The following is a 25,444-nucleotide window of genomic DNA, read 5'->3' as shown; positions in this document are numbered from 1 at the left end:
ACAACTGTTTCCTGAGAAGCTGAGAAGGACGCTGTGATGAGTAAGAACCGACCCCAGGGATCTTCTGGAGATTAAAGGTACAAGTAGCCTGGGTGCATGAGCCTTGGGGTCTAGTTTGGGGCACGTGGACTGGATGTGTGACCAGTTCCATCAGCGAGATTCTCAGGTCACTAAAGGTGCAGGTGTGTGTGTCTGAGTCACATAGGGAGTGACACACTCTTGTGTTTTATTGTGAAACAGCAACCAGAGTATGACGGGGGTTGTGGGGGGAGCTTCCCAGAGCAACAGTGGTGGAATCAGCAGGGGATCATGGTGACTGGAGAACCATCATGGGCGTGGGTGCCCTGTGGCCAGTTGGGAGCTTGGCTAAGAGCTCCTTGGATCCTACAGTTTGAGGACCAGGGCAGTCAGGTCAGAGAAGAGGAAAGCATGAAAACTGACCAGTGAGAAGACTGTCAAAATAATCATCCTTGTAAGAACAAGAAAGGAACCTGCTCCTGGAAGGGCCGAGGTCCTCCTGGCATCAGTGTGTGCAGACGTCTGTACCCGGAGTGACCCAGCTGGGCGCTGAGTGGACCCTCTAGTCCCCAAGGGCTCCTTCCAGATGGCTGTCTGTGTTTGTGTGTATTTTTCTTTGTGTGTGTGTATGTATTTCTGGATATGTGTGTTTATTTGTGTGTGTGCATGTGTATTTGTATGTGCGTGTATATTTGTGTGTGCAAGTGTGTGTATTTGTGTGTGTGTGCATTTGTACGTGCATGCTAGTGTGTGTGTGTGTGTATTTGTGTGTGCAAGTGTGTCTGTGTATCTCTGTGCATGTGTATGCATGTGTATTTGTGTGTGTGTGTGCGGGTGTGTGTGTGTGCGTGTGTACTTGTGTGTGTGTGTGTTTCTGCAGGAACCCACAGCCCATGTGAACACAGGACCCTTATCTCCAGGACTGCCAAGCTGTTGCATCGGATAGTCCTAGATTTGAAAAGGAATAGAAAAAGAAGCAAAATGTTCATATCTGACCAGCATGCAACCTGCAGGCTGAGAAGGAAAACAGACCACACAACTGGCTCCCCCTTCTCTCTCTTGCTGCAGAAAAAGCAAACCTCAGCTGTACTCAGAGTTGACAGGGCTGCGACCTCCACCAAGCCCGGGACAGCAGAGGCTCTGCGGCATTGTCGTTCCGGCAAAGACAGAGGGAGGTGACTCAGGACGACTGCAGCAGTTCAGGGAAATCTGGTGCTAAATTTAGCCAGAATCCCCACGATGCAGCACTGGCTGTGTCTGTGACTGGGCACGGTCCGCCTGCATGGGCCCTTCTGGGCCTTCAAGGACATGGGCAGGGAGCCAGCTGGTGCTGCAAAGGCTCCAATCTCTTGTCTCATCTTCTAAAACTCAGGCATGTTTTAGTGTTGTGAGATGCCAAAAGGACGCCCTTGCTCTTGGCTTTCTATTACCTGATTCAAACAGGAACGGCCTGTGAGAGAACCGTCACGGCTGGAGAAGATGCTTTGAGAGTCTCCTGGACTGCAAGGAGACCAACCCAGTCAGTCCTAAAGGAAAGCAGCCCTGAATATTCACTGGAAGGACTGAAGCTGAAACTCCAATACTTGGGCCATCTGATGCAAGAAGTGACTCATTGGAAAAGGCCCTGAAGCTGGGAAAGATTGAAGGCAAGAGGAGAAGGGGGTGACAGAGGATAAGATGGTTGGATGGCATCACCGACTCAATGGACAAGAGTTTGAGCAAGCTCCAGGAGTGGCAAAGAGTCAGACATGACTGAGCAACTGAACAATAAAAGAGGACAGTCCCTCTCCTCTTGGGTGTCTTGGGCGTCCAGACCAGGGACCTCCTGTTCCCCTGTAGGATGACTCACACTCACCACCACCCCGCTCTGACCCCTCGCCAGCCCTTCAGAGAGAGTAAACTTTGGTGAAAAGAAGGGGGGAATTTTCCACAAAAGTGCAACTTTCTCCCAGATAGCACACTTGGGTGAAAAATGGCTTAAAGTTTGAGAGATTCAAGGAGGCAAGGAGGCCTGTGGAGGCGAAGGCTGGTGAGGCCAGTGTGTTTTTCGGGACATGCCAGAAGTCTATGGGGTTGTCTCACTGAAGCAAACCTGTTAAAGCAGAATTTTAGGACATGACACCCGGGGTGTCCTTCACCTTTCAGGAAAGGGAGTTCAAAGGGGGAAGGGGTGGGGGGAGGGGGGATAAATTAGGAATTTGGAATTAGCAGATGCAAACTACTTTATATAAAATAAGTGACAAAGTCCTACTGTATAGCACAGGGAACTCTACTCGGTATTTTGTAATAACCTATGTGGGAAAAGAGTCTGAATAAGAAGAGATACATGTACATGTATAAGTAAATCACTTTACTGAACACTTACCTGAAACTAACACAACATTGTAAATCAACTGTGCTCCTATATAAAATGAAAATTAAATGAAAAAGAAAGTGGACAAGAAACTAGAATCCTGACCTTTCCTGTGACCCTGAGTGTATGACCTCCCTCTCTTATATTTCATTTTCTCAGTGTTTATGTAAGTAGCAGCATGAATTTCCCACCTCCTCGATGGGTACCCTGACAACCAGGAGGGTGAGAGCCTGGGTCTGTGCCCTCTGGCATGGGGTGTGGATGGCGGCCATGCCCATGGGGTACGAGGGGAGTTCTGGGGACACTGGGTGTCCCGACTCAGATGCCCAGATGCAGACGTAACCTGGGCCAAGGACTGAGCAGGGCTGAGCCCCTGGACGGCTCCCCTGTTCTCACAGACGTGCGCTGGGGTCCACCTCGCTCCCCACCCCCCCACCCAGCCACTGCTGGCCTGCTGCAGCTCCCCTTCTGCCGATTTCCACCCCACCGCCTCCCCTCCCAGCACCCCCCCTCACCCCCGGCGTCTGCCTCCACCTCCTGGGCTCCTGGTGACCCACCCCCACCACAGCCTCAGCTCCCAGTCAGAAGTGTCAGCCCTCTGCCCTGGGCTGAGGTTGTCTGCTGGAGTCCCGAGGACCCACACACACCATGTCACCCCACCTCAGAGCCAGTGTTTCCTAAGTCAAACCTACTCTTGGTCTCTTGTCAACAAGCTTCTCTGTGTGCAGCCCTGTGCTGGAGAGAAAAGGTGAGGCCGGGGCTAATGCACCTGTAGCTGCATCGTCCTTTCTAGAAGCAGGGCTGGGCAGAAGGCGAGGCGTCACTTCTAAGCCGGGTGAACTTAGATCAACAGCAGAGCTAACTTCTCAACACGTCAGTTTATTCATGACAGAAGGTGGGGCTTGACACTGCAGTCTTGCAGTGCTGCGGCAAGAATTAAATGGGAGAAGATGTGAGAGGCACCGGAACAAAGCTGGTATAGAGTTGAGCTCAGTGAATACTGGATATGGAAGACAGAGGGGGTGCTTCACTGACAGGCAGGGGCTTGGGGGTTAGCGAGGGGGAGCCAGGTAGGACTCAGGCAGCATCTCACGAAGCATCTCATGTGTTAAGCCAAAGGATCTCCACTTTATCCTGGAAGCTAAGGGAGCCATGGAAGGAATGTAAGCAGGAAAAGGACATGATTGGATCTGCATTTTAGAAAGAACATGTTGGTGACCGTGAAGTCGGAGTTGGAGAGGTGCCAGACTGGAGGCCACAAGACCAGCCTGGGGGACATCGCAGGAGAGCCAGATGAGCAGTGATGAGGCTGGGATTAAGGTAATAGCTTTGGGGTAGGGAGGACAGCTCGGATGTGTGCGGGTGTTAAGGACAGAGAATCTGTAGGACTTGGTAACTTGACATGAGGCTAAATGAGAAAGCAGGTCTGGGATGCCAGCCAAGTTTCTGCTATAGGTGAGTGTATGGAGGATAGCACCTTGAGATGAATTCCAGAAGACTGAAGGAGGAAGACATGTTAATGATGGGTCCAGGTCGAAATCTAGTGAAGTTTCTATTTGATTAATTTAATGGAAGTTGGGCTTTTCTTCCAAGGGTAAGACTCCAAGTCCAGGAGAGGCCGAGGGGCCTGGTCTGTGCAGGGGAAGAGTCAGTGTCAGGTGAGAAGAACCCAAGGCAGAGACCTGGGGATACGGCCGTTTAGGGACGGAAGATGGCAAATCACTGCCGTGGTCTAGAGGCACAGGCCACGGGGCTCAGACAAGAGTTGGGAACAGCCAGTGTTACAGAGGGTGGACGAAGGGGTGACTCCGGTTGTCACAGACAGAGACACAATCAGAGAAGAGGAAAGGGATCCTTGGGCTAGGAAGGATAGAGGCCGCTAGGGACCTTGGTGGGAGCAGTGGCCTTGGACCTAATGGAGAACACAGATGTAATTGTGCAGAACACGGGGCGGGTGGGTCTCCAAAATATCCTATGGTGTTAAGAAGCCTTATCATGAAAAAGAGAGAGGAAGAGAGAATGGAATTTAGAAAGGATTTGAATTAGAAGAAAATAGTTTTGTCGTTTTGGAGCAAATGGTTGAGAACACTGTGTGTGTGAGAGATGCTCTAGAAAGAAACCCAGTGGATGGGGAAAGGTGGAAGATGAAGGAGGATGAACCATGGGGTATGGAGGGGTGCAGAGGGTGGTGACAGCAGGGGCCCTGAAGGAAGGCGGAGGAGGGGCCAGGGCGTCTGTGTGGATTCACTCTAATGCATGGAAGAATGCTCTTTCTTGATGTACGGTACTTGCCTCTGTTCTCTGGCAAGTTCTTCCACTCAGAATATGGAGGAGGTGGGCTTGAGGATCACATAGCACTTTAAACAACTTTTGAGAGGAATGAGAAGAGGAAATGGCTAGTGTTTGTGGGGTATTTACCATGTCCTCAGCCAAACTCTTAATTGCTTTAAATGTATTAACTCTCTTTTTAAAAAAATTGTTTATTACCCTTGGCTGTGCTGCCTCTTGGTTGCTGCACACCGGACTTACTTTGGCTGCAGAGACAGGGGGCTACTCTTTGTTGCGGTGCGCTGGCTTCTCACAGCAGTGCTCCTCTACTCGTGGAGCATGGGCTTCAGGCGGGTGGGCGTCAGTAGTTGCAGGGCATGGGCTCAGTAGTTGTGGCTCGTGGGCTTGGCTGCCTCGTGACATGTGGGATCGTCCCAGACCAGGGATCAAACCCATGTTCCCTGCGCTGGCAGGTGGATTCTTCACCACTGAACACCAGGGATGTCCAGTTTGTTAATTCTCTTGATCCTCACAGTAATTCTCCAAGGCAGATACAGTAATCACCCACCCTTCTCTTACAGAAGAGGGAAGAGGTGCAGAGCGTTTTGCACACCTGGACAGGTACGTTATAGGGGAGACTTGAACTGGACACCTGGACTCAGCAGGCTAGCCTTCTGTGGAATCGTGTATAGACGATGCAGTAGCATTTACTTTATTCATTCAGTAAATGCTCATTGCCTTAGGAAGCACCACTATGAACAAAGCTAGTGGAGGTGATGGAATTCCAGTTGAACTATTTCAAATCCTAAAAGATGATGCTATGAATGTGCTGCACTCAATATGCCAGCAGATCTGGAAAACTCAGCAGTGGTCACAGGACTGGAAAAGGTCAGTTTTCATCCCAATCCCAAAGAAAGGCAATGCCAAAGAATGCTCAAACTACCACACAATTGCACTCATCTAACACACTAGCAAAGTAATGCTCAAAATTCCCCAAGCCAGGCTTCAACAGTGTGTGAACCATGAATTGCCAGATGTTCAAGCTGGATTTAGAAAAGGCAGAAGAACCAGAGGTCAAATTGCCAACATCCACTGGATCATCGAAAAAGCAAGAGAGTTCCAGAAAAATATCTACTTCTGCTTTATTGACTATGCCAAAGCCTTTGACTGTGTGAATCACAACAAACTGTGAAAAATTCTTCAAGAGATGAGAATACCAGACCACCTGACCTGCCTCCTGAGAAATCTGTATGCAGGTCAAGAAGAAACAAGTTAGAACTGGACATAGAACAACAGACTGGTTCCAAATTGGGAAAGGAATATGTCAAGGCTGTATATTGTCACCCTGCTTATTTAACACATGCAGAGTACATCATGCAAAATGCTGGGCTGGATGAAGCACAAGCTGGAATCAAGATTGCCAGGAGAAATATCAATAATCTCAAATATGCAATTGATAGCACCCTTATGGTAGAAAGTGAAGAAGAACTAAAGAGCCTCTTGATGAAAGTGAAAGAGGAGAGTGAAAAAGTTGGCTTAAAACTCAACATTCAGAAAACTAAGATCATGTCATCTGATCCCATCACTTCATGACGAATAGATGGGGAACCAATGAAAACAGTGAGAGACTTTATTTTTTTGGGCTCCAAGATGACTGCAGATGGTGACTGCAGCCATGAAATTAAAAGAAGCTTGCTCCTTGGAAGAAAAGCTATGACCAACTTAAACAGCATACTAAAAACCAAAGACATTACTTTGCCAACAAAGGTCCTTCTAGTCAAAGCTATGGTTTTTCCAGTGGTCATGTATGCATGCAAGAGTTGGACTATAAAGAAAGCTGAGCACTAAAGAATTGATGCTTTTGAACTGTGGTGTTGGAGAAGATTCTTGAGAGTCCCTTGGACTGCAAGGAGATCTAACCAGTCCTTCCTAAAGGAAATCAGTCCTCAATATTCATTGGAAGGACTGAAGCTGACACTGAAATTACAATACTTTGGCCACCTGATGGGAAGAACTGACTCATTTGAAAAGACCCTGATGCTGGGAAAGATTGAAGGCAGGAGGAGAAGGGGATGACAGAGGATGAGATGGTTGGATGGCATCACCAACTCGACGGACATGAGTCTGAGTAAGCTCCGGGTGATAGTAAAGGACAGGGAAGACTGGCTTGCTGCAGTCCATGGGGTCACAGACTTAGATATGACTGAGTGACTGAACTGAACTGACTGAAATGCTTATTGAATACTCTGTATGCGCCAAGCACTTGTTTGAGTCATGAAGGATGTGCTGACAAAACAGTAAAGATACTTATGTTCAGGTTTTAATGATGGGAGATTGACAAGAAACAAAATAGAAGATACACTGTATAGATTGTAGTTGACGACAAGTGGCACAGAAAAAGGAAAACATAGAACAGGTGAAGGGGCTGGAGGTGGGCTGTGAACACAAGTTGAGGAGAATTCACTTGGGATGGGAACGGGTTAGCCTTGTAGACATCAGATAGAAGGGCATCCAAGTGTCTCAGGCATGACTGTGACCACAAGTATGAAGGGGTTATTTGTTCAGTCATGTCTGACTCTTTTGCAACCCCATGGACTGTAATCCACCAGACTCCTCTGTCCATGGAATTCTCCAGACAAGAATACTGGAGTGGGTTGCCATTTCCTTCTCCAGGGGATCTTCCCAATGCAGGGATCAAATCCAGGTTCTCCTGCATTGCAGGCAGATTGTTTATTGTCTGAGCCACCAGCGAAGCCACCGTCATATCCTTCTTATAAGTCACTGTATCACAGTAGCTCCTTTTCTGTGTGAGAATGAATGCAGGCACAGGTCACAGCTGATGTCCACTCCTGCCTGAGTCCCACGGAGTCAGTTGCTTCCCACTCTGGAATCCACACTCCGCTTGTCTTCCTGACTTGCTGTTTTGTGGGTTTTAAGTTCTATGACCAATGCTGTGGGCCTCTGAGAACAGCTTTTAAAAACCCTCTTCTCTGTCATAGCCCACAAGCATCACCATTTAACCACAACCATCCTCATTTTCTCTCCCTCTCTAATGTGCAGTGCTCTGCTTGCCATACGTGAGTATTCAGAAAAGTTTGTTGAAAGCAAACATCCTAGTTTCAGACAGAGCATCTTGCAGGCCCATCAGTAAAATGCTGGAATACGTCAACAATATAACCCAACACTGATGGTGACGGGAAAGAATCTCATTTATTTCTGGTGACATTTTAAATTAGTAAGCTGGGGGCTTTTATCTGTGAGGCAGCTGTAGATTTCTGACCTTTCGACTCCTTGGGGCTGGGAGGGGCCTGGAGGTGGTCCTGGGACCTTATCAGGCGCCTGGGCCACCAGAGATGTGGATGAGATGAGGGTGTCCCCTTGTAAATGCGCTGACACTGCACCAGGCTCTCCGGCTGCCTCGGGGACCTGTCTTGGCTTGGATGCCAGCGTTTCTCTGTTTTTTTAAAACTTTTACTGGAGTGTAGTTGCTTTACAATGTTCGTTTCTGCCGTCCAGCAAAGTGACTCAGCTCCCCGTATACATATGTCCCCTCTTTTGTATATTTCCTCGGCGTTCAGGTCACCACGGAGCGCTGAGCAGAGTTCCCTGTCTGCACAGCAGGTTCTCATCAGCTACCTGTCTTAGAGGTTTATCCGATCCCCACCTGTCCCCGGCGCTCTCAGAGCAGAGGAGGGAGACGGGGAGAAGGTGCCGTGTCAGCTGCTCCGTGAGGCCTCGGTCAGGCAGCCCCACCTCAAGTCTGTGGATGAATCCGGGGAGAAAGAGAGGAAAAAGGAATCTTTCTTTTTTTTTTTTTTTTTAAAGCTCCCGTGTGAAAGTGTCAGTCACTCAGTTGTGTCCGACTCTTTGCGACCTGACTTTCTGTAGCCCACCAGGCTCCTCTGTCCATGGGATTCTCCAGGCAAGGAGAATACTGGGGTGGGTTGCCATGCCCTTCTCTAGGGGAATCTTCCCGACTCAGGGATCTAACCTGAGTATCCTGTATCTCCTGCACTGACAGGCAGTTTCTTTACCACTCAGCTACCTATGGTGCTTAGTCACTCAGTTGTGTCCGACTCTTGAGACTCCATGGACTGTATTCCGCCAGGGATTCAGGGATTCTGTCCATGGGATTCTCCAGGCAAGAATACTGGAGTGGGTAGCCGTTCTCTTCTCCAGTGGATCTTCCCGACCCAGGGACTGAGGCCATGTTTCCGTCATCTCAGGCACATTCTTTACTGTCTGAGCTACCAGGGAAACCCATGAAGTTCCTATGAAATCTTGACAAGATAGAAGGGACAATGTAGGCCTCTTTCCTTCGCCTTGATGGACACTTTGGAGGGAGGCCTCTGACCATTCGGGTCCCGAACGAAGATGCCTGGTGTAGGACGCTAAGCCCGCGAGGCTCCTGGCCATGAGTCTGGAGTATCCCTTAAGGACTGTGTGCATGCTCCTTTCAGGTCTTGGGGTTGTCACCGGGGACTGTTTCCAGCAGCCGTGAATGACACTGTAAAAGCCCTTGCAAAGTGGGCCTAGACCACTCCCTGGACCATCATCTGCCCTTGGCTGGTTTGCTGGGAGCTTTGTCTGAGGTGTGGCCTGATCATGGTTGGTTTTTTTGTTTTTTTCTTTACCCTTTTCTTGGGAAATCATCTGAACCTTGCTCAGTCTGGCTAGTCCCTCCTGGAAAAATCCCATTGCCTTTTCACCCTGGTTGAAAAGGCTGAGTCACCCCATTTTCTAATCCTGTTTGCTGCTGTTCTCACATCGAAGCCTCCAAGAGACAGAATTATTTTCAAAAATAACACAGTGACATAGGATTTTTTTTGGGGGGGGCTAATATTTTCACTGATGACTATTTCAGTATTCCCATGAGGTAAAGATAAAGGGATTGAAGTGTGACAGGGTGATCTTTCAGGACACGCATTCGTCGGGGCTACAGCTGGAGGCAGAACTTCTCTGCTCCCAGCCCCCCAACCAGGACTCCCGGGAGAGACCACAGAGGAGCCACATGCGTGTGTAGCCATGGCACCACAGCCTCCGCATTTAGCGGCTCCTGATGGTGAGGTGTGTCCTGTCCATGTCAGGTAGGAGGGGATGGAGCCCTAGAGGTGAGGCGGTGCCGCCCAGGAGGTCGTGTGGTGAGGTGCAGATTCGTGTGATCCACATCAGTGTCTTCAGGCCAGAGCTGTTTTCCTGTGACCAGCTGTTTCCTTTGGCTGTTCAGGTAACGCCCTTGCAGAAGGGCCTGACTTTGGGGTCAGCTGGAGGTTGGTCAGCGTCCTGTACTCATCAGCTCTGGGCCAGGACACGAGGCAGTGTCCTGGGCAGGGGGAGCAGCTCACACGAGAATAAGGGGCACTTTCTCTAACCGGTTTGTTGGTGGGATGTCTTGCGTGCCCCATCCACAAACCCGTCCATGTTCTGCAGTTGCTCACACACCTTGGGGTCAGCACTCTGGCTGTCCTATCTGCCCCACCTGTAACATGGGGCTAGGACAGGGCCAGAGCATGGAGGAAGCATTCCTCCAAACTTCATAACACTGCAGTCACTGTGGGGAGGGGGAGGCTATTTTTGCTCAAAATACTGTTGTCTTCTTACATCAGTGGGTAGAATTCAGTATGCAAATCTGAGATCATGTCCTTTTATAAAGAGGCTTCAGAACTCATTGAAAATGTCATCAGTTACCACCATAGGGCCGACAAAAAGGGCCGTAATGTTTACTGAGCAGTTCAGGGATCAGGCAGCACGCCGTGGACTTTTTCTGGTCCTGGTACCAGCTCTTTCTGGCAAAACTCAACTCAGGGCCTTCGATGATACCTGAAAAGTCCATAAAACTGCAGAGATCTATAAAACAGTCAGCTTCACGACGTCAGATCTCCCAACTTGCCGCATGCATGTCAACTTCTCCGCGTTTATTGAGAAATAAAACTCAACCAGCAGGCAGGAGTGTGAACTCTGTGGGCTTGTGGAGTTCTGAGCTCCCTGTGGGATGTTGGACTCTCTGGTTCCTGGAGTCCCCGGGAGAGGTCACCATGTACACTGGTCCTTCCTCTCAATCCAGGAGACACACACTGTGGAGCCCTTTGGTTGAGAGAGACATAGGAGTAAGCAGCGAGGGACTGATTTCATATCAAGAAAAGCCAGGGGGCTCAGTGGTGCACTTGGCACACACCTGCATGAGACTGTAAACCCAAGAAAGTGAAAGTTGCTCAGTCGTGTCCAACTTTGTGACCCTATTGACTATACAGTACATGGCATTTTCCATGCCAGAATACTGGAGTGGGTAGTCTTTCCCTCCTCCAGGGGATCTTCCCAACCTAAGAATCGAATCCAGGTCTCCTGCATTGCAGGCAGATTGAGCCACTAGGGAAGCCCAAGAATACTGGAGTGGATAACCTATCCCTTCTCCAGCAGATCTTCTTGACCCAGAAATCGAACTGGGGTCTCCTGCATTGCAGGCAGATTCTTGACCAATTGGGCTATCAGGGAAGCCCCTATAAACCCAAGGCCCTAATGGAAACACAGGGACATAGGGTGATGGGGGCTGAGCAAACCACCTCAGTGCCTTTTTTGCCTTGGTGGGGCTAAGGTTCCACTTTCATGTCCGCATGTTCCATGAAGGCATCAGAGTTAACACCCATGTCTCGTTTCAGATCAAGACCGATTCCACTGCAACTTTCTTCTTTTCTTAACAGCTCCTCTGGAGTCTGTAGAAATCCTGGGTCAGCCATCCACTGCCAAAATACGTCAGTGCAGGGTCCAATTCACAGAGCTTAGACCCCAAAGGAGAAATAAATTCCTGGTGAGGCCACCCCTCCCGCCTGAACACTACCTGGTAGATGGCAGAGACCTTGGGTTCCACCCAGCTGTCGAAGGGAGGGGAAGAGACAGCACGCAGCCAGGAGGCGTGGTCCATGGGGACCCTGAGCCTGAACACAGAGACAAGAGGTGTGTGAGGATTGTCGTTGCCTCCACGCAGCAGAAGGAAGCAGTCTTTGTGTGTGTGTGTGTGGAGGGGACAGGGAACTAGGGAAAATTGTGCAGAGAAAAAGAAAATGAGTGCTTATTTCCTTACAGGTATTCGGTCAAAAACAGCGTTGGAACAGCCAAGAACACAGCTGCTTGCTTTCTGTTTCCAGGAGCCAAAGCCAGGGTTTCAGACTGAGCAGGGTGGGGGTGGGGTGGGGCTCCGCCAGCACAGCGGGGCCAGGGGCCTGGGTGTGAGTGTGTGTCCACGAGTTCTAGCGGCCTCTCAGCTCGCCACTTCCTCCTCTGTGTTCGCAGCCAGCAGCCTGACCGCTGACCTTTGCGGGAGCAGGCCTGCCGAGGTGGGGAATTTTTAGCAGCTCCCAGGCAGCTCTGGGCTGGGCAGCTGCTCTGTTTCCCCTGATGGCCTGGTTGGTTCTCTGGACGGTGGACACATCCAGAAACCTCCAAGCTTCAGATTTGTTTTCCAGGAGGGTTCTTTTGAGAATATGGAGACCATATCGGCATGTTTATTTTATTTTATGTTTTCATTTTTCTAAAGAGCAATTTGATACATCTGTGTTTCTCTCTGGGTAAAATCACATGAAATTATGTTATATTGCTTGACAGGCTGCGTTGTTACCTCATAGTGTGGAGTGTGTGTCGAGGAATGCTTTACACACAGCGCACAATCATGGAACACGCTGTAGTCTCTTAAAATATGGGTAAAAGCTGCCGTAAGCATCGAAGTCTCTGTTCTCCCGAGAGCAGGAGATATTGGGTTACTGCCTGCTAGTTTGATAGGTATCATTTAAACACTTACTTTAAATAAAAATACACATAAAACAGAGCCCGTTCTGGATCACCTTTGATCTCTAAGTGATACCAAAAGGCCTACATTTTACTGGGAACTCACCTAGCCTCTTGCAAATTGCTTGGCTGTTCATGTATTTTTAAAAAAGATAAACATTTTGTTCCTCCCTTGAGATCAAAAGAAAATTCCATAAAGGTGTTTCAATGTCAGTTTTCTTTTTAAAAAAAAGTTTTTTGTTTTTTTTTTTTTTCTGGCTTGCTGAAATCTTCCATACCTGTGGAATTTCCCTCCAGCCTGTTTCAGCTGAATACCTAATCAACACTGAGACCCATGGGACGCTATTGGTGAACCCACGAGTCCGGGTTCTGCAGGTCCTTCATCAAGGTGAAGTCTTTGTTGGTTTACATTAGAGCGTGTACTTGACCAGAGTCACTATATGGAAGGGTTGTCTGCATCTGTATTTCTAATTTTTCTTTGCTGAAAACTCCCATGAAAATTCATATCTTTGAAGATGGAAAGAACAGTAATTTTCAGGTCTGGATTGCATTCTGGATATTTTCCTGAGAGAGTAAGCATTTCTCTACCCATCATTGTTGGGGAGAATTAGGCTGATTGTGGCTTGTTAAAATTTTTAATATTACATACATAGTTAAAATTATATGAATCTAAAATTTACATATACATCACTGAAGTTACATGTATAAAACTAAAAACATTTATATATTCACATTTATATATGTGTAAGTCTGAAAGAGGTGATTTTCTGTTAATACATTATTGACTGGAGACATATTAATGCCAATGGCATTAGTTTCTGCAAAAATCCCCTGGACAGTGATGTGTTAAAATATTTTGATTGGTCATTTTGGGAGACAAGTCAAGCTCCAGCACCATCTACAGAGAGAGGGCATGAGAGCCTGGTGGAAAGCTAGGGCAAGAATTAAAGGAATAAGCACACTTCTACCATGTGGCCCAGGGGTAAAGAACCTGCCTGCAATGCAGGAGATGTATCAGATGCGGGTTCAATCCCTGGGTACACACAGATATACAAACGTCCACACACAGACACAAACACATGTACATACAAACACACACACAGATACACACAGGTACACACAGACACACACAGACACATACACATGTACACACACATATACACAGATACATACATATACACACGGACACATACACACACAGACATGTGCATACACACAGGCACATAGACACACATGCACACAAGCATGGGGGAGATGGGAGGGAAAACTAAGTGAGCAGAGTTGCTGGCCGTCCCTCTGAAGAGCTACCCCTGCGTCTCTGCTCCTGGGCCCCTGGACCGGGCCTGCCTCGTCTGCACAGGTGGGCAGCAGTATCTGAGGTGGAAGGAGGGCTCGTCCCAGGAGATGCCTTGAGGAGAGGGGCCCGGGGAGGATGCTGATGGCCCGCGTCCCCTCCGCTCCCTTTGCAGCCCCCACCCCTGCTGTAACTACGTTTTAGATACAGACAGTACGTCGCAGAGGATGACAGGGGCACCCATCACATTGAGGTGACGTCTACCCTCGGATCCCTGGGGGCACGGGGTCTTGGGTAAGAGTCAGTGCTCAGTCAGGATCCCTGCGGGGAAGAGACGGCATGTCCGAGCCCAAGCTAAGACCACCTGAGGATTGCCTGATGGGGAACAGCCCAGAACGTGGGCAGGGGTGCAAGGCACCACACGAGTCTGATGCATGTGGCTCCAGAAAGTACAGAGCCCTGAGGGAGGCAGGGAGGGGGCGATGACTCAGTCACGGGGGCCTGCATGCCTGACCTCTGCCCTCTTGACCCCCAGCCCGGGGTCCCAAAGATGCAGTGCACGGAGCTGAATTTTAACAAAATGTAAATCAGTTTGGGGTGCACACCCCCAAGTCCTTCACCTTCCCCTGGCCCTTGACCTGTATCCTGTCTTCTCTTAATTGTGAGCCTTGTCCGAGGGAGCTGTCGGGCAGGTGAGTTACCCACATGGCGACCATTCACTGTCACTCAATCTTTATTTTTGCTGGCCAATATTTAAAAATACTTAAAACCATATGTAGAATTAATCATTGATCTCCCCCCGCCTCTTATGCTAGGATACGTTTTCTTTTGTGATTGATTTAAAACCAAGACTCATGACAGTTTTCTCAGGAAGTCTCACTACTTGCAGCTTGGCTGGCCAAGGATGTCACCTTGCAGTGCTGAAGGAGAAAATCCTGACAAGTTTTGTCTTGAGAAACAGTTAAATTCACCGAATTCTTCGGGAGCAGCGGTCTGGACCTTGACCATGGAGACAGAGTACTCGGGAGCTCTTTGAAAAGTCACTTGTTCACATGGCCTGCATTGTCATTCTACAAATTACACAAAACTATTTAAAAAGAAAAAAGGAGAGCGATTACGATCGACCCACAGAGATCCACTGGGAAGGCAGACTCAGTGTTGCGTGGCGGGTTTCCTTCTATGGTAATAGAGGGTGGGAAGGGTCTGCCTTTGGGGCCGGGCTGCGGGGGGCGGGGGGACAGTCTGGCAGGAGGCAGGGCGGGGAGATGGTCACCGGTGTGAGGACCTGGAACTGGTGCCTCGGCTATGGGGAGAAGGTCTGAAGGCGGCGTCCATCCAGGAGCCCCGAGAATCCTCTCCTGGGTGTTCCCCTTGTCCCCCCAGCTGCCATCTGGCTGTCTGGCTGTTTGTCTCCATGTGTCATAATGTTCTCTTTTAAAGTGCAAGTTCAAGTTTAAGAAGTTTTGCTTCCTTAAGAGCCAGCTTGGAGCCTGTGTATGAAACCCTGAGCTCCTTTCCATGAGGGTTTTTGTTTTGTTTTGAAGTACAAAGCAGTTCTTCAAAACTGACCTCCCAAACCAAGGGTAGGATATAAGTTCTGTCCCATACCCCAAATGCCACCATCGGTGTCCCTGGCCTTGTTTTCCTTCCACGGAAAACCTGACACGGTCTGTGACTTGATGACTGGAAGATGGGGCTCTTGGCAGAACATTCCCTTTGGCTTTCCTTTTTTATTTTTTTCCAAGCAGTGACTCCCTGCAGGTATCTCGCCGCCCCCCCCGCCCCCCGAATTCTCAGAGGGCACATGGAGCTGCAAAGGGAGAAATGACTGGATATTTCTGTGAGTGCTTCTACCAGACCAAAAGTGCTCATCTATTCACGCGAGGGAGATGGGTGTCTTTATTCACGCGGGGGAGACAGGAGTGTGTGCACAGCTATGGCAGGGCCGTCTGGCCGGCTCGCTCCTCTTGTAATGTCTGCTTGAACTCAGAGAGGCTGCCAGGTGCCCATCTGTTGGCAATACAACCCCAGCCACAAACGCAACTGTCGTGACAACCATGCCGAGTAAGTCTTTCACATAAAACTTGTCAAAAGCTACTGTCCTTCCATCCCCACCCATTGCAGTTAACTGCCTCAAGTTACCCTCAGACTAGCATTTATTTTCTTAGGTGTTCCTTGCTGGTGCAGCTGTGGTATGCCGGCCTTTGATTTCAAGTAACTTCACCAGCATGAGTGATTACATCCCCCCAAGGTCAGGACGTGCTGCAGGTCCCACCTGAACCTGCTCAGGCTGCAGGGCTGGTACCCGGGGCCCCTTGGTCTCCTCTCCGCTATACGGCATTCGAATCTGGGAGCTGATGGGTGGGATGATTTCTTCCCGATGGTGACTAAGCACAAAGACACACTTTGAGGAGGGCTGCGGGCCAAGGGGTGGAGATCCTTGCCCTCAGGACAGTGCCCTCCCTGGCACCCCACAGACCCCACCTTGATGACCTTTGGTGGCAGAGGCAACTTCATTCCCCTGTGAGATCTGAGTGGAGTCACAGGGTGTCTTGGACACAGGGTGTCCAGGACATTTTCTTTTATGTATTTGAAATTGTGAGAGATCAAATGGATGAGTGACCCCTTGGGATTGACTCTTTTACTGAAAATTAATTTAATGTTCTTAACTTTGGCCACTTGATGTGAAGAGCCAACGCATTGGAAAAGTCCCTGATGCTGGGAGGGATTGGGGGCAGGAGGAGAAGGGGACGACAGAGGATGAGATGGCTGGATGGCATCACCAACTCGATAGGCATGAGTTTGAGCAAGCTCCAGGAGTTGGTGATGGACAGGGAGGCCTGGTGTGCTGCTGTCCATGGGGTCGCAGAGAGTCGGACATGACTGAGCAACTGAATAACAACAACAAATCTGTTCTCTGGAGTGGGTCCAGAGAACCTGAAAATCTGCCCCAGATTTTTTAAGCAGACAAGCAGACAAACAGCTTCAGTGCAGCCTGCAGAAGTGGGCATTCTGACAACAACAACGATGACAAAGGCTAAGGTGGGAGAGGTGAAGTGATGATATATCTGTGTGTTTTGGAATGCTTTGTACGTTTTGGGAATGAAATCCAGAAGAGCTGTTCCTGATTGCAGGAGGATGCCCAGGGGCCAAGCCTGGATCTAAACCGTGCGGTGGGTCCCAGCTTTTAGGAGAACAATCGTGCCTGCAGCTCTAGGGGGTGTCTGGTGCCTCTTCACACGGCATCCTGCCCTCCACACTGCCGCCGAGGAGCTCACACAGGGCGGGAGGAGGGGCACTCTGCTCACTCGGCAGTGTTTGGTGAAGGAACGCTCAGGTGAAAAGTGATGACGGTGACAACGGTGTTCAAGGATAAATTTTGAAGAGTATCAGATCAAGGCTTTCACACAGATACAATCCATACCAGCTCCAAAGTTTACTGAATGTTTTAATTAATGAAGAAAGCAGTCAGATAGCAAGACTACTGGTTTAGAAGAGAACTTGAGGGACCGCATGTGGAGAGCAGAGAAGGAATGCTGAGATGAGCTTATGGATGGTGTCACCTGCCCCAACGCGTCCACAACCACAGGGCAATGACTGATGCCGTCTGAGGGACACCGTGGGCCTGTCTGTGGGTGGAATTCTTGGCACAGCTAACACTTTCTACACGTTAACTCGTCTCTCCAAAGCTGTAAAATTTCCGCGGTGAGGAAAAACGAAGGTGCGTGTCCGACAGGGTCACATGAGCCCATGGTCCTCGATCCGCTGAGGGCTGCCCAGCACTTTCACTCGTCCCCGAGGTCGGCTACTTGGTGACTCTGCCCCCCGGATTCCCCGAGGCCCTTGGGAGCAGAAATGGGCGCCGTGGTGCCTCTTGCCTGCAGTTCCTCACTTTGTAGATCTCACCTGCACCTGGACAGCCTGGTTTTCTCACCACGATCACCACGTCCACAGGCCGAAGTTGCCATCCAGGCTGTGGCTGAGCGGCCCCTCGAGTGGTACCCGTTCATCATCCCGTTGGATGTCTGTCCACCCCGAGGCGGCCAGCAACCTTGGGCCACACTGGCCGGTATGTTTGCTCTGGTCTGTCCTGTTAGAAAAGCCACATGTGCCAGAGGGGCCCCTGGGCCTGACCCTGCTTCCTTGGGGGACCAGGCCTGTGTTGTAAGTGAAGCATGGTCACACGGAGAGCTGCAGGTCCCCAGACTGGCAGAAAGTCTGTCCTATTTGTTTTCTCCCCTGTTTTTACTGCTTCTTATTAAAATAGACAGTCCAGGAAACATTTAGTGCCGTCAGGGAGCTGTGCCCGGGAGCTGTAAACCTTCACCAGGCGGGGGGTTGCCCTTACCCACTCTGGACCTTGGGAACCTCTTTCAGGGGAGGTGTGGCCCTTGCACTGGATCCCACACCTGCCAGTTAACTGCACAGGCTCCCAGGAAAGAAAAGGGACCCGGGGCATCTGGGACGGCTCATCCACAGGCCAGCTGTGCCCAGACCAGGATCCCAGGCAGGGTGTCCCTCCTCCAGGCTGGGGTTCCCTCTGCTTCAGAAAGACCAGAGGAGGGAAAGTAAGCCACCCTCAGTGTGGGAGCACTGTCGTTTTCTACCCTTTCTTTTTTGCTGGGTTTTTGTTTCTGTATTTAAATGAGCATTGACCCTCCTTGTGTAAGGAAGGTTTGGGCAGGAGCCGACACTGATGTCTCCTGGAGAAAAACAAAAGCAAGCAATGCCTCAAACTCACGTCTCCTGTTTCTCCTGCATTGGCAGGCGGATTCTTCACCACTGGGCCACCCGGGAAGCCAATGATAACACTAGCAATAACCTAAAGTTTCCACTTTATGAAACTGCTTTGTTCCTGAAAACTTCTTCAAGAGAGATTTGGTGGGGGAGGTGTGTTGGGTCCACTTTGTCTGCAAACGGGAAGGGAAACGAGGCTTCTGTGGGTGGATGGGATGGGGGAGGTTTTTTTTTTTTAATCAGTTTACCTGTTTCTGTGCTGGAGTCAGAGCCCTCTGTGGGTATCACTTTCTAGCCTTTCCTGTCATTGGTGGTTTAAAGTTGGTCATTGGGGGACGTGCATACCATGGTTACTGGTATGTATGCGTGCTAAGTTGATTCAGTTGTGTCTGACTCTATGAGACCCCATGGACTGTAGCCTAGCAGACACTCTCTCCTTGGAATTCTGCAGAAAAGAATACTGGAGTGAGTTGCCAGTCACTGGCAAACACCACAAATCTGGGCTCTTCCACCCCCGCCGGAGGGCCAGGTCATTACACACGCTACTTCACACACCCCAAGTACCAAGAGCCCTGCTCGGTGCATAGCTGGCACCCAATAAGTACTTGTTGAGGGAATGAATGAGTGAATCTTGCTGACAACGTATAGGAAATGTTAAGAAAAATTTGCTCTGTTAAAATAAAAACTATCCTAAGGCACCGAAGTTTAGAATTTGATCTTGAATTTCCTTACCTGTATGATGTAGCTTCTGGTCTGGTAGGTAATCTTGGAGCTGCCTGGCATCCTTTCCTTCTCTGAGTTGCCACACTGTCATTTGCAAAGTGGGGGTTTTTCTCTGATTACAGAGAGGACGGAAGGTTCAGACTAGCAGAGGGACAGTCACGGTGCTCTGAATGGGCAGGGCTCACGTTCAAACCGAAGGTTGGTTGACTTGGAAGCGCCTGCTCGGCCATGAGACAGCAAAGCCTCACTGAGATGTGAGGGAGGCCATGCCATCCAGTGCCCTCCCTGGAATTTCCAGCCCTGGGAGATGTGAGAGCAGACGGATACGTGTTTTGGACTCCAGGCAGTAAACTGAGCCCCTGGGTGATGAGTCTGCCAGCTGAACGCCTGCCCTGCTTGCTCTCCAGCCTGAAGATGTCATCTCTGGATGGAGGTGCTCGCTTGGTACCAGGATGTCAGCATAGCCAGGCCCGCCCTGCCGTTAAGTTTTCAGATGCCTGCCATGTCACTTGGTTGAGTGTTGGCAGGAGGAAAGGTGAGAGAAGCTGGTCTCTCCTCTTAGAACATATAAGTGAAAATGCAGGGATAACAAGGTATCTAAGCTCACCCATCACCCCCTGCCCCCCTCGTTCCTGGGCCTGCTCCTTGGAGGGATACAGACGGCTGCTTGCCCACCCAACCTCTCTCCTCCACTGGGTCCCCCCTTCTGGGGCCTCCACCTGCCCGCTCCCTGGGGCAAAGTGCAGCCTGGAGGTGGAGAGCGAATGGTGGGGGGACCATGTCTGGTTCTATGTGGCCCGAATTCTACATAAAAGAGACCTGAATGCATCGCCGTGTGAACAGAAATGCTCCAGTAATGAGAACGGGGCCTATTCAGCCGCCCTGAATGCGCTGGAGCTAAAATTAGGCTCGGAGGCGCCCGGTCCTCACGTGTAGCCGCCGTCTGCTTTGAATAAAACTCACAGAAGTTCAGAAGGGAGCTCTGTCGTGCCACTTGCCTGAAATTGCAGTGCTCTCATCAAAAGGGGTGTCTGCCTTTTCCTGTCTTGAATTAGTGGCGATTTCTAACACCCAGCCACCGGTTTCAGGACTTCTCCTGCAGCCTTGACCATTCACCCGGGCACGGTCCAGCCAGAAGGGCACTCCAGGGGCGGAGTCTCACCCAGGGGGCCACGGTGTCAGGAATAATTCTGGGGAGTTACCTGTGGGCTCCTGGCAGAGTGGTGCTGTGAACAGGGCTCTTTCAGTTTTTAAAGCCAGAATCTAGGGAATATTAGCAACACATGAGAAAGAAACAACACTGTTAGTCCATAAAATCAGTACAACATAAGTAAAACTGAGAATGAAATAAAGTTGTGTGTGTCCTGGTCCCAGAGTGCCCAAGGCCAGCAGGATGGGAAGGATGGCTTGGCTCCTGTTTGTGTGGCATCTCGTGGGGCGAGTGCAGGGCTGTGGACTGGGTTCTAAGTGCAGTGGGGAAGGAAGGAGGCACTCTGGGGGGGCTCGGGGAGAAGCTGGGGGGCTGGGGGGGTGACCACAGATGCTTTCCCAGAATCTCTTCCTGGCTGCAGAGCAGGAAGAGGCCAGGCTAACTTCCTGTGTTGGTGATGTCAGTGGGGACCAGGACAAAGACACCGGCAGCCACAGAAAGCCTGGGGAGGTGCCCATGAAAGAAAGTTAGTGGAATTAACAGCTTTTTAGGAAGAAAGTGTTTGGACCTGGTGATGATTTGGATGTGGGGAGCAGGGGAGGAGCTGAGGCCGGCTCCTAGGTCCCCACCTGGGTGACTGAGGGGCTGGAGCAGTTGGACCATGGGGGGCCACTAGCAGTGGGGTGGCGAGGAGCAGGTTTCTGCTGGGAGTGGGAAGGCGGGGTCATGGGTTCAGGGTGGCACACGTGGAATCTGAAGCGCCAGTTTCTCTTGAGGCCTCTCTCCTTCGTGTGCAGACGGCCGCCTTCCTGCCGTGTCCTACGCGGCATTTGTTTGCCCTGCAAACCTATCCCTGGGTCTCTTCCTGTTATAAAGGTACCAGGCCTACTGGATTAGGGCCCTGCCCTTATAACCTCACTTAATCTCACTAATGACCTCTGGAGACACCAGGTCTCCAAATACAGTCTGGCCAGGGCTTAGGGCTCCCACTATGAACTGTGGGAGACACAGTCGGTCCCTAGCAGGTAGATAAAGATGATTTTGCTTTTGTTTTTAGAAAATGACTACATCTTTCAAAGGTAGGTACAAGTATGCTACCTTCAAAGTTTTCTTTAAAGCTTCCAGGTAAGGGCTGGCTTAAAAAAAAAAAAAAATGCATTTTACAGCTTTCATCCCTGAAGTCTGATGTGTACTTTGCACTTTATTCACAAGTCTATTTCTTTCTCATAAGATCAAACACTTCATAGTAATTTTCCATACTTTGTCTTAGTCCAAAAAGAATTTTGTGGGAAAAGAAGGCAAGTTAAATTCACCCAGTTTTTTTTTTTTCAAGTAGATTCAGGAAAATGACATGGTTTTTCCGGCTTCCCTAAGAATTGCCTTGAGCAAATTTGCTCTAAAATGCATTTTAAGGGAGCTGAATTAAAATTTTTTTTACAATAACCAGTCTTGTAGTAAAGGTTGGTTAAACAAATAAAGTGAATATTGATCTTTTTTAAAAAAATGTAAAAGTGAGATTTCTTTACTATTTTCTTCTGGGGAGATTTTTGAAATATCTACTTCATCTTGAAAGATTCTGACAAAGTGGAGTGAACTTTTCTAAAGGTTAGACTTGGTCATTTCCCCATTTCTTCCCACTTTACACTTATTGATGTTATTTTGAGATTCTTTATGAACACATATCCACTTTACTCTTCCATAGCTGTTTCTGTTCAGAGACAAAACCAAAGACAGCTTATTATGGTACCTATATCATTTGAGATTAGGGTTAACTATGAGTTACAAATACCTGAAAAGGTCAGTAAGACAGGATATACAAATTTTCTTTTTTCCTCCTGTAAATTAGTCCAGAGAAAGGGAGTCCTGGATTGTGACATGCTGCCGTAGCCTTCAGGAACCCAGACTTTTTCTAAACCTCTGCCTTGATTAAAAATCTCCTCATTGCCTAAGATGACTGCAAGAGTGCTAGCCATCTCATCTGTGTTCTGATCAGAAGTGGGAATGACATAATGAAGAATATCTTTGCCCCTTAAAGAGCATCTCTGGACCATATGACAGCTTCGAGTTTTCTCAGGCTTGTCTGGGATTCTCAGCTCCCTTCCAAACACTGGAATGCATGACTGGACACATCACATTCCTCCTTCTACCCTCCTTAGGGTCCTGCTGGCCTCAGGGTCGAGCTGGGAGTCCTCATGGTTTGACCTCACTGTCCTGTGGTGTTCTTCTCACATCCCGGGGTTTCCTTTACCTGATTGTCCTCTCCTACCCACATCTTGGTTCTCTCCCAGTTGCTCAGACAGTAAAGAGTCTGCCTGTAATGCAGGAGACCTGGGTTCGATCCCTGGGTCGGGAAGATCCCCTGGAGAAGGAAATGGCAACCCACTCCAGTATTCTTGCCTGGAGAATCCCATGGACAGGAGTGCCTGGTGGCAATAGTCCATGGGGTCACAGAGAGTCAGACACGACTGAGCGACTAACCCTTTCACTTTTCACCCCACATCTCTGTCCTGCGTGCTTCCTCCACCCACAAGCACGACCCTGGTTCCCTGACCAACTCCTGCTCATCCCTCAGAGCTCGATCCTGACCTCTGCTCCACCAAGGACCCTGAACCCCCTGAGATACGGGCTAGGCACCCAGTTCAGGGCAGCTTTTGTTACTTGTCCCCTCAACAGCTAAGCCTTGGGAGTGTGCACTCATCCGTGTCTTTTTATTCTGTTGCTTGGACACCTGGGCATTGTTGACCCTGCGGGGACTCCCCTCTCAGGCTGGTGAGTCACTGGAACTGGCAGAGGAGGGATCTTTCATAGGCTACACCCCATGGCTCACCCTCTGGCTGCTAGTCCCCCGCCCTGATCACCCCATCTGCCCGGGACCAGACCACTCAGGACAGTCCCTGCGCCCCAGAACCCACAGAGATTATTCAGAACAACCTGTCCTGAGCTGCTCACCCTGCCTCCATGTCCCTCCTCTGCACAGTAAAGGCTCTTGGCCACGTTCTTCCACACCCTCAGCATCCCACGACCCTCGTATTCCCCCATAGGGCCCCGTGTGCCATGTCCCCTCCTCCCAAGGACAGTGAGGAACAGCTGTGTTTCCAGTAGCCATTGTCTCTGGATCTGTTGGGCTCCCCATCCCTGGATGATAATAAACCCACACTTAAATCGGGAGAGGCCCTTGTGCTGTTCTTCACCCCATCATCTGGTGCCAGGCAGAACCTGACAAGTAGCGGGTGCTCAGGATAAGCTTGTTAGTGGCTGGATGGAATTGGGGGAGAGTGACTAGCCTGGTTTGGGTGAGTCTAGGACAGTTCCTCAGGAGGAGCAGGGGGACCCCAGGGCCACAAGGGGCGGGGCGTCCCGCCGGCTCAGGGGCAGCTCCCTAGGCCAGTGGTGGTGTTGGCCCTGCTCACCTGTCCTTCCTCATGTCCCCACTACCATAGCTCCCTCTCAACCCAGGTGAGGTTGCCTGAATCCACGAGACCCTTTTCCATCCCAAGAGCAGTCTGTGACTTTATGTTCACTCATGAAGTCTGATAACCATCTGACTCCCTACGCTGGCCACTGGCCCAGTGAGAGGAAGGCTCTGCTCACAATGGCATCTCTATCCCCCCAAAAATGTTTCTTCTAGTAAAGACTCAATAAATATCTCTTGGGAGAAGAATGCATGGATAAAGTTAGGGAATAACGGGCTTGTGGAGTGGCGGAAACTCCCTGGACCTGGGTGGGGAATTCAGGGTTTCCAGTCCTGCAACTGCTGCTCCAGAACCAGGGATTTTATAGATGTAAGATCAGAGAGTCCAAGAAGGAGACAAACCAGAGGAAGGTAAGCATCTCGGGCCCAGGGAGGGCCTCCAGGGCGCGTCTCCACAGCTGTGGAGCTATCCTGTGATCCACAGGTCAGTTTACCGGGCGGCTGTGGGTGGATCCCCACTGAAATCCATCTCCCTCCTCTTTTCCAGCCTTGACTCCCCTGCCAAGACTAAGCCAAGGGCACCCGAGCTTTCTCAGACCAATGAAGGGTGATCTGCTTTCAGTATTCAGCATCCGCCCCCTTTTCCGTGCATAGCAGTTTCTCATGAGTCCTCTTGTGTTTGTTTTCCTCTCTAGGCAGAGAAGATCCACAAAAGAAAAACGTACTGCTTCCCAAGAAAAGTGCAGCACAGTCAAGAAAAACATGTACAAGCAAAGTGGAGATGCATTTTTCATGACGCTCGTTTGCAAGGCTGAAGTGTCAGATTCTTTTAATAGAATCCGTCACATGCTGGTGTATCGCTTTAGAAAGCTCTTAGGTTGTAGGGTTTCAGTGTGGACAGAGAAAAGGAAAAAATAGAAGGCTGATTTTTCTATTTGTAATTTTAAAAGAGTAATGACAAAGAAAACAAATGGTAGAGTCTTGAAATCCTAACTACTTAGTTATACATGCGCGCACACACACACACATACACACGTGCGCTTGTGCATGTCTGTCTACCTTGCTTAGATGAAGAAAGGCCTCCTGTCCCTGCTCCTCTCTGCAAACAGTCCTGTTGTTATCTACTCACTGGGGCAGATTTAATACCCAGGAGACTGAGGGCCATTGGGTGTGATGACCCATCTGCCAGCTCAAGTTACAGGACAAGCAGCAGTGAGGAAATACCCGGGGCAGACCTCACCTCGGTGATTTCCGTAAATGACTCCATGGCAAATTGCGAGGTTGTATGGCCTCCTACAATTACTGGTGTTCTAATTTCCTGGGGTTAACTTTAGGGATGGGAGATTTTAATTATGGGGAGGGGTTGTTTCCATTGTTTGAACAAATGTCAGAAGCCCTGTTGAAAGCAGGGCCCTGGGCGAGTCCCGGGAACATTCCCTGGGGTGGGGGGGGGGGGGGGGCAGTGCTGGGGGTGGGCCATCCAAGCCAGAAAGAGAAGTTCCAGGGCCGAGCCTCTGACTGTCCCAGACTTTGTCTCTCATCTGACTTCTTTGGTGCCACAAGGATGCTGTGAGTCTGTGTTTTGGTGGAGACTCAGATGAGGCTCTGTGCCGGGATCTTTCTCAGGGAGTCTTCAGGGGGCTGCGAGTCCCGGGTACCTGAGTCCAGCCTCACCATGCTGATCTTTGAGTCCCGTCCATCCCCCTGTAG

This window comes from Dama dama, chromosome 30 (assembly GCF_033118175.1).
Source record: "Dama dama isolate Ldn47 chromosome 30, ASM3311817v1, whole genome shotgun sequence".
NCBI lineage: Eukaryota > Metazoa > Chordata > Mammalia > Artiodactyla > Cervidae > Dama > Dama dama.
Note: the sequence above shows the minus strand (reverse complement) of the source record.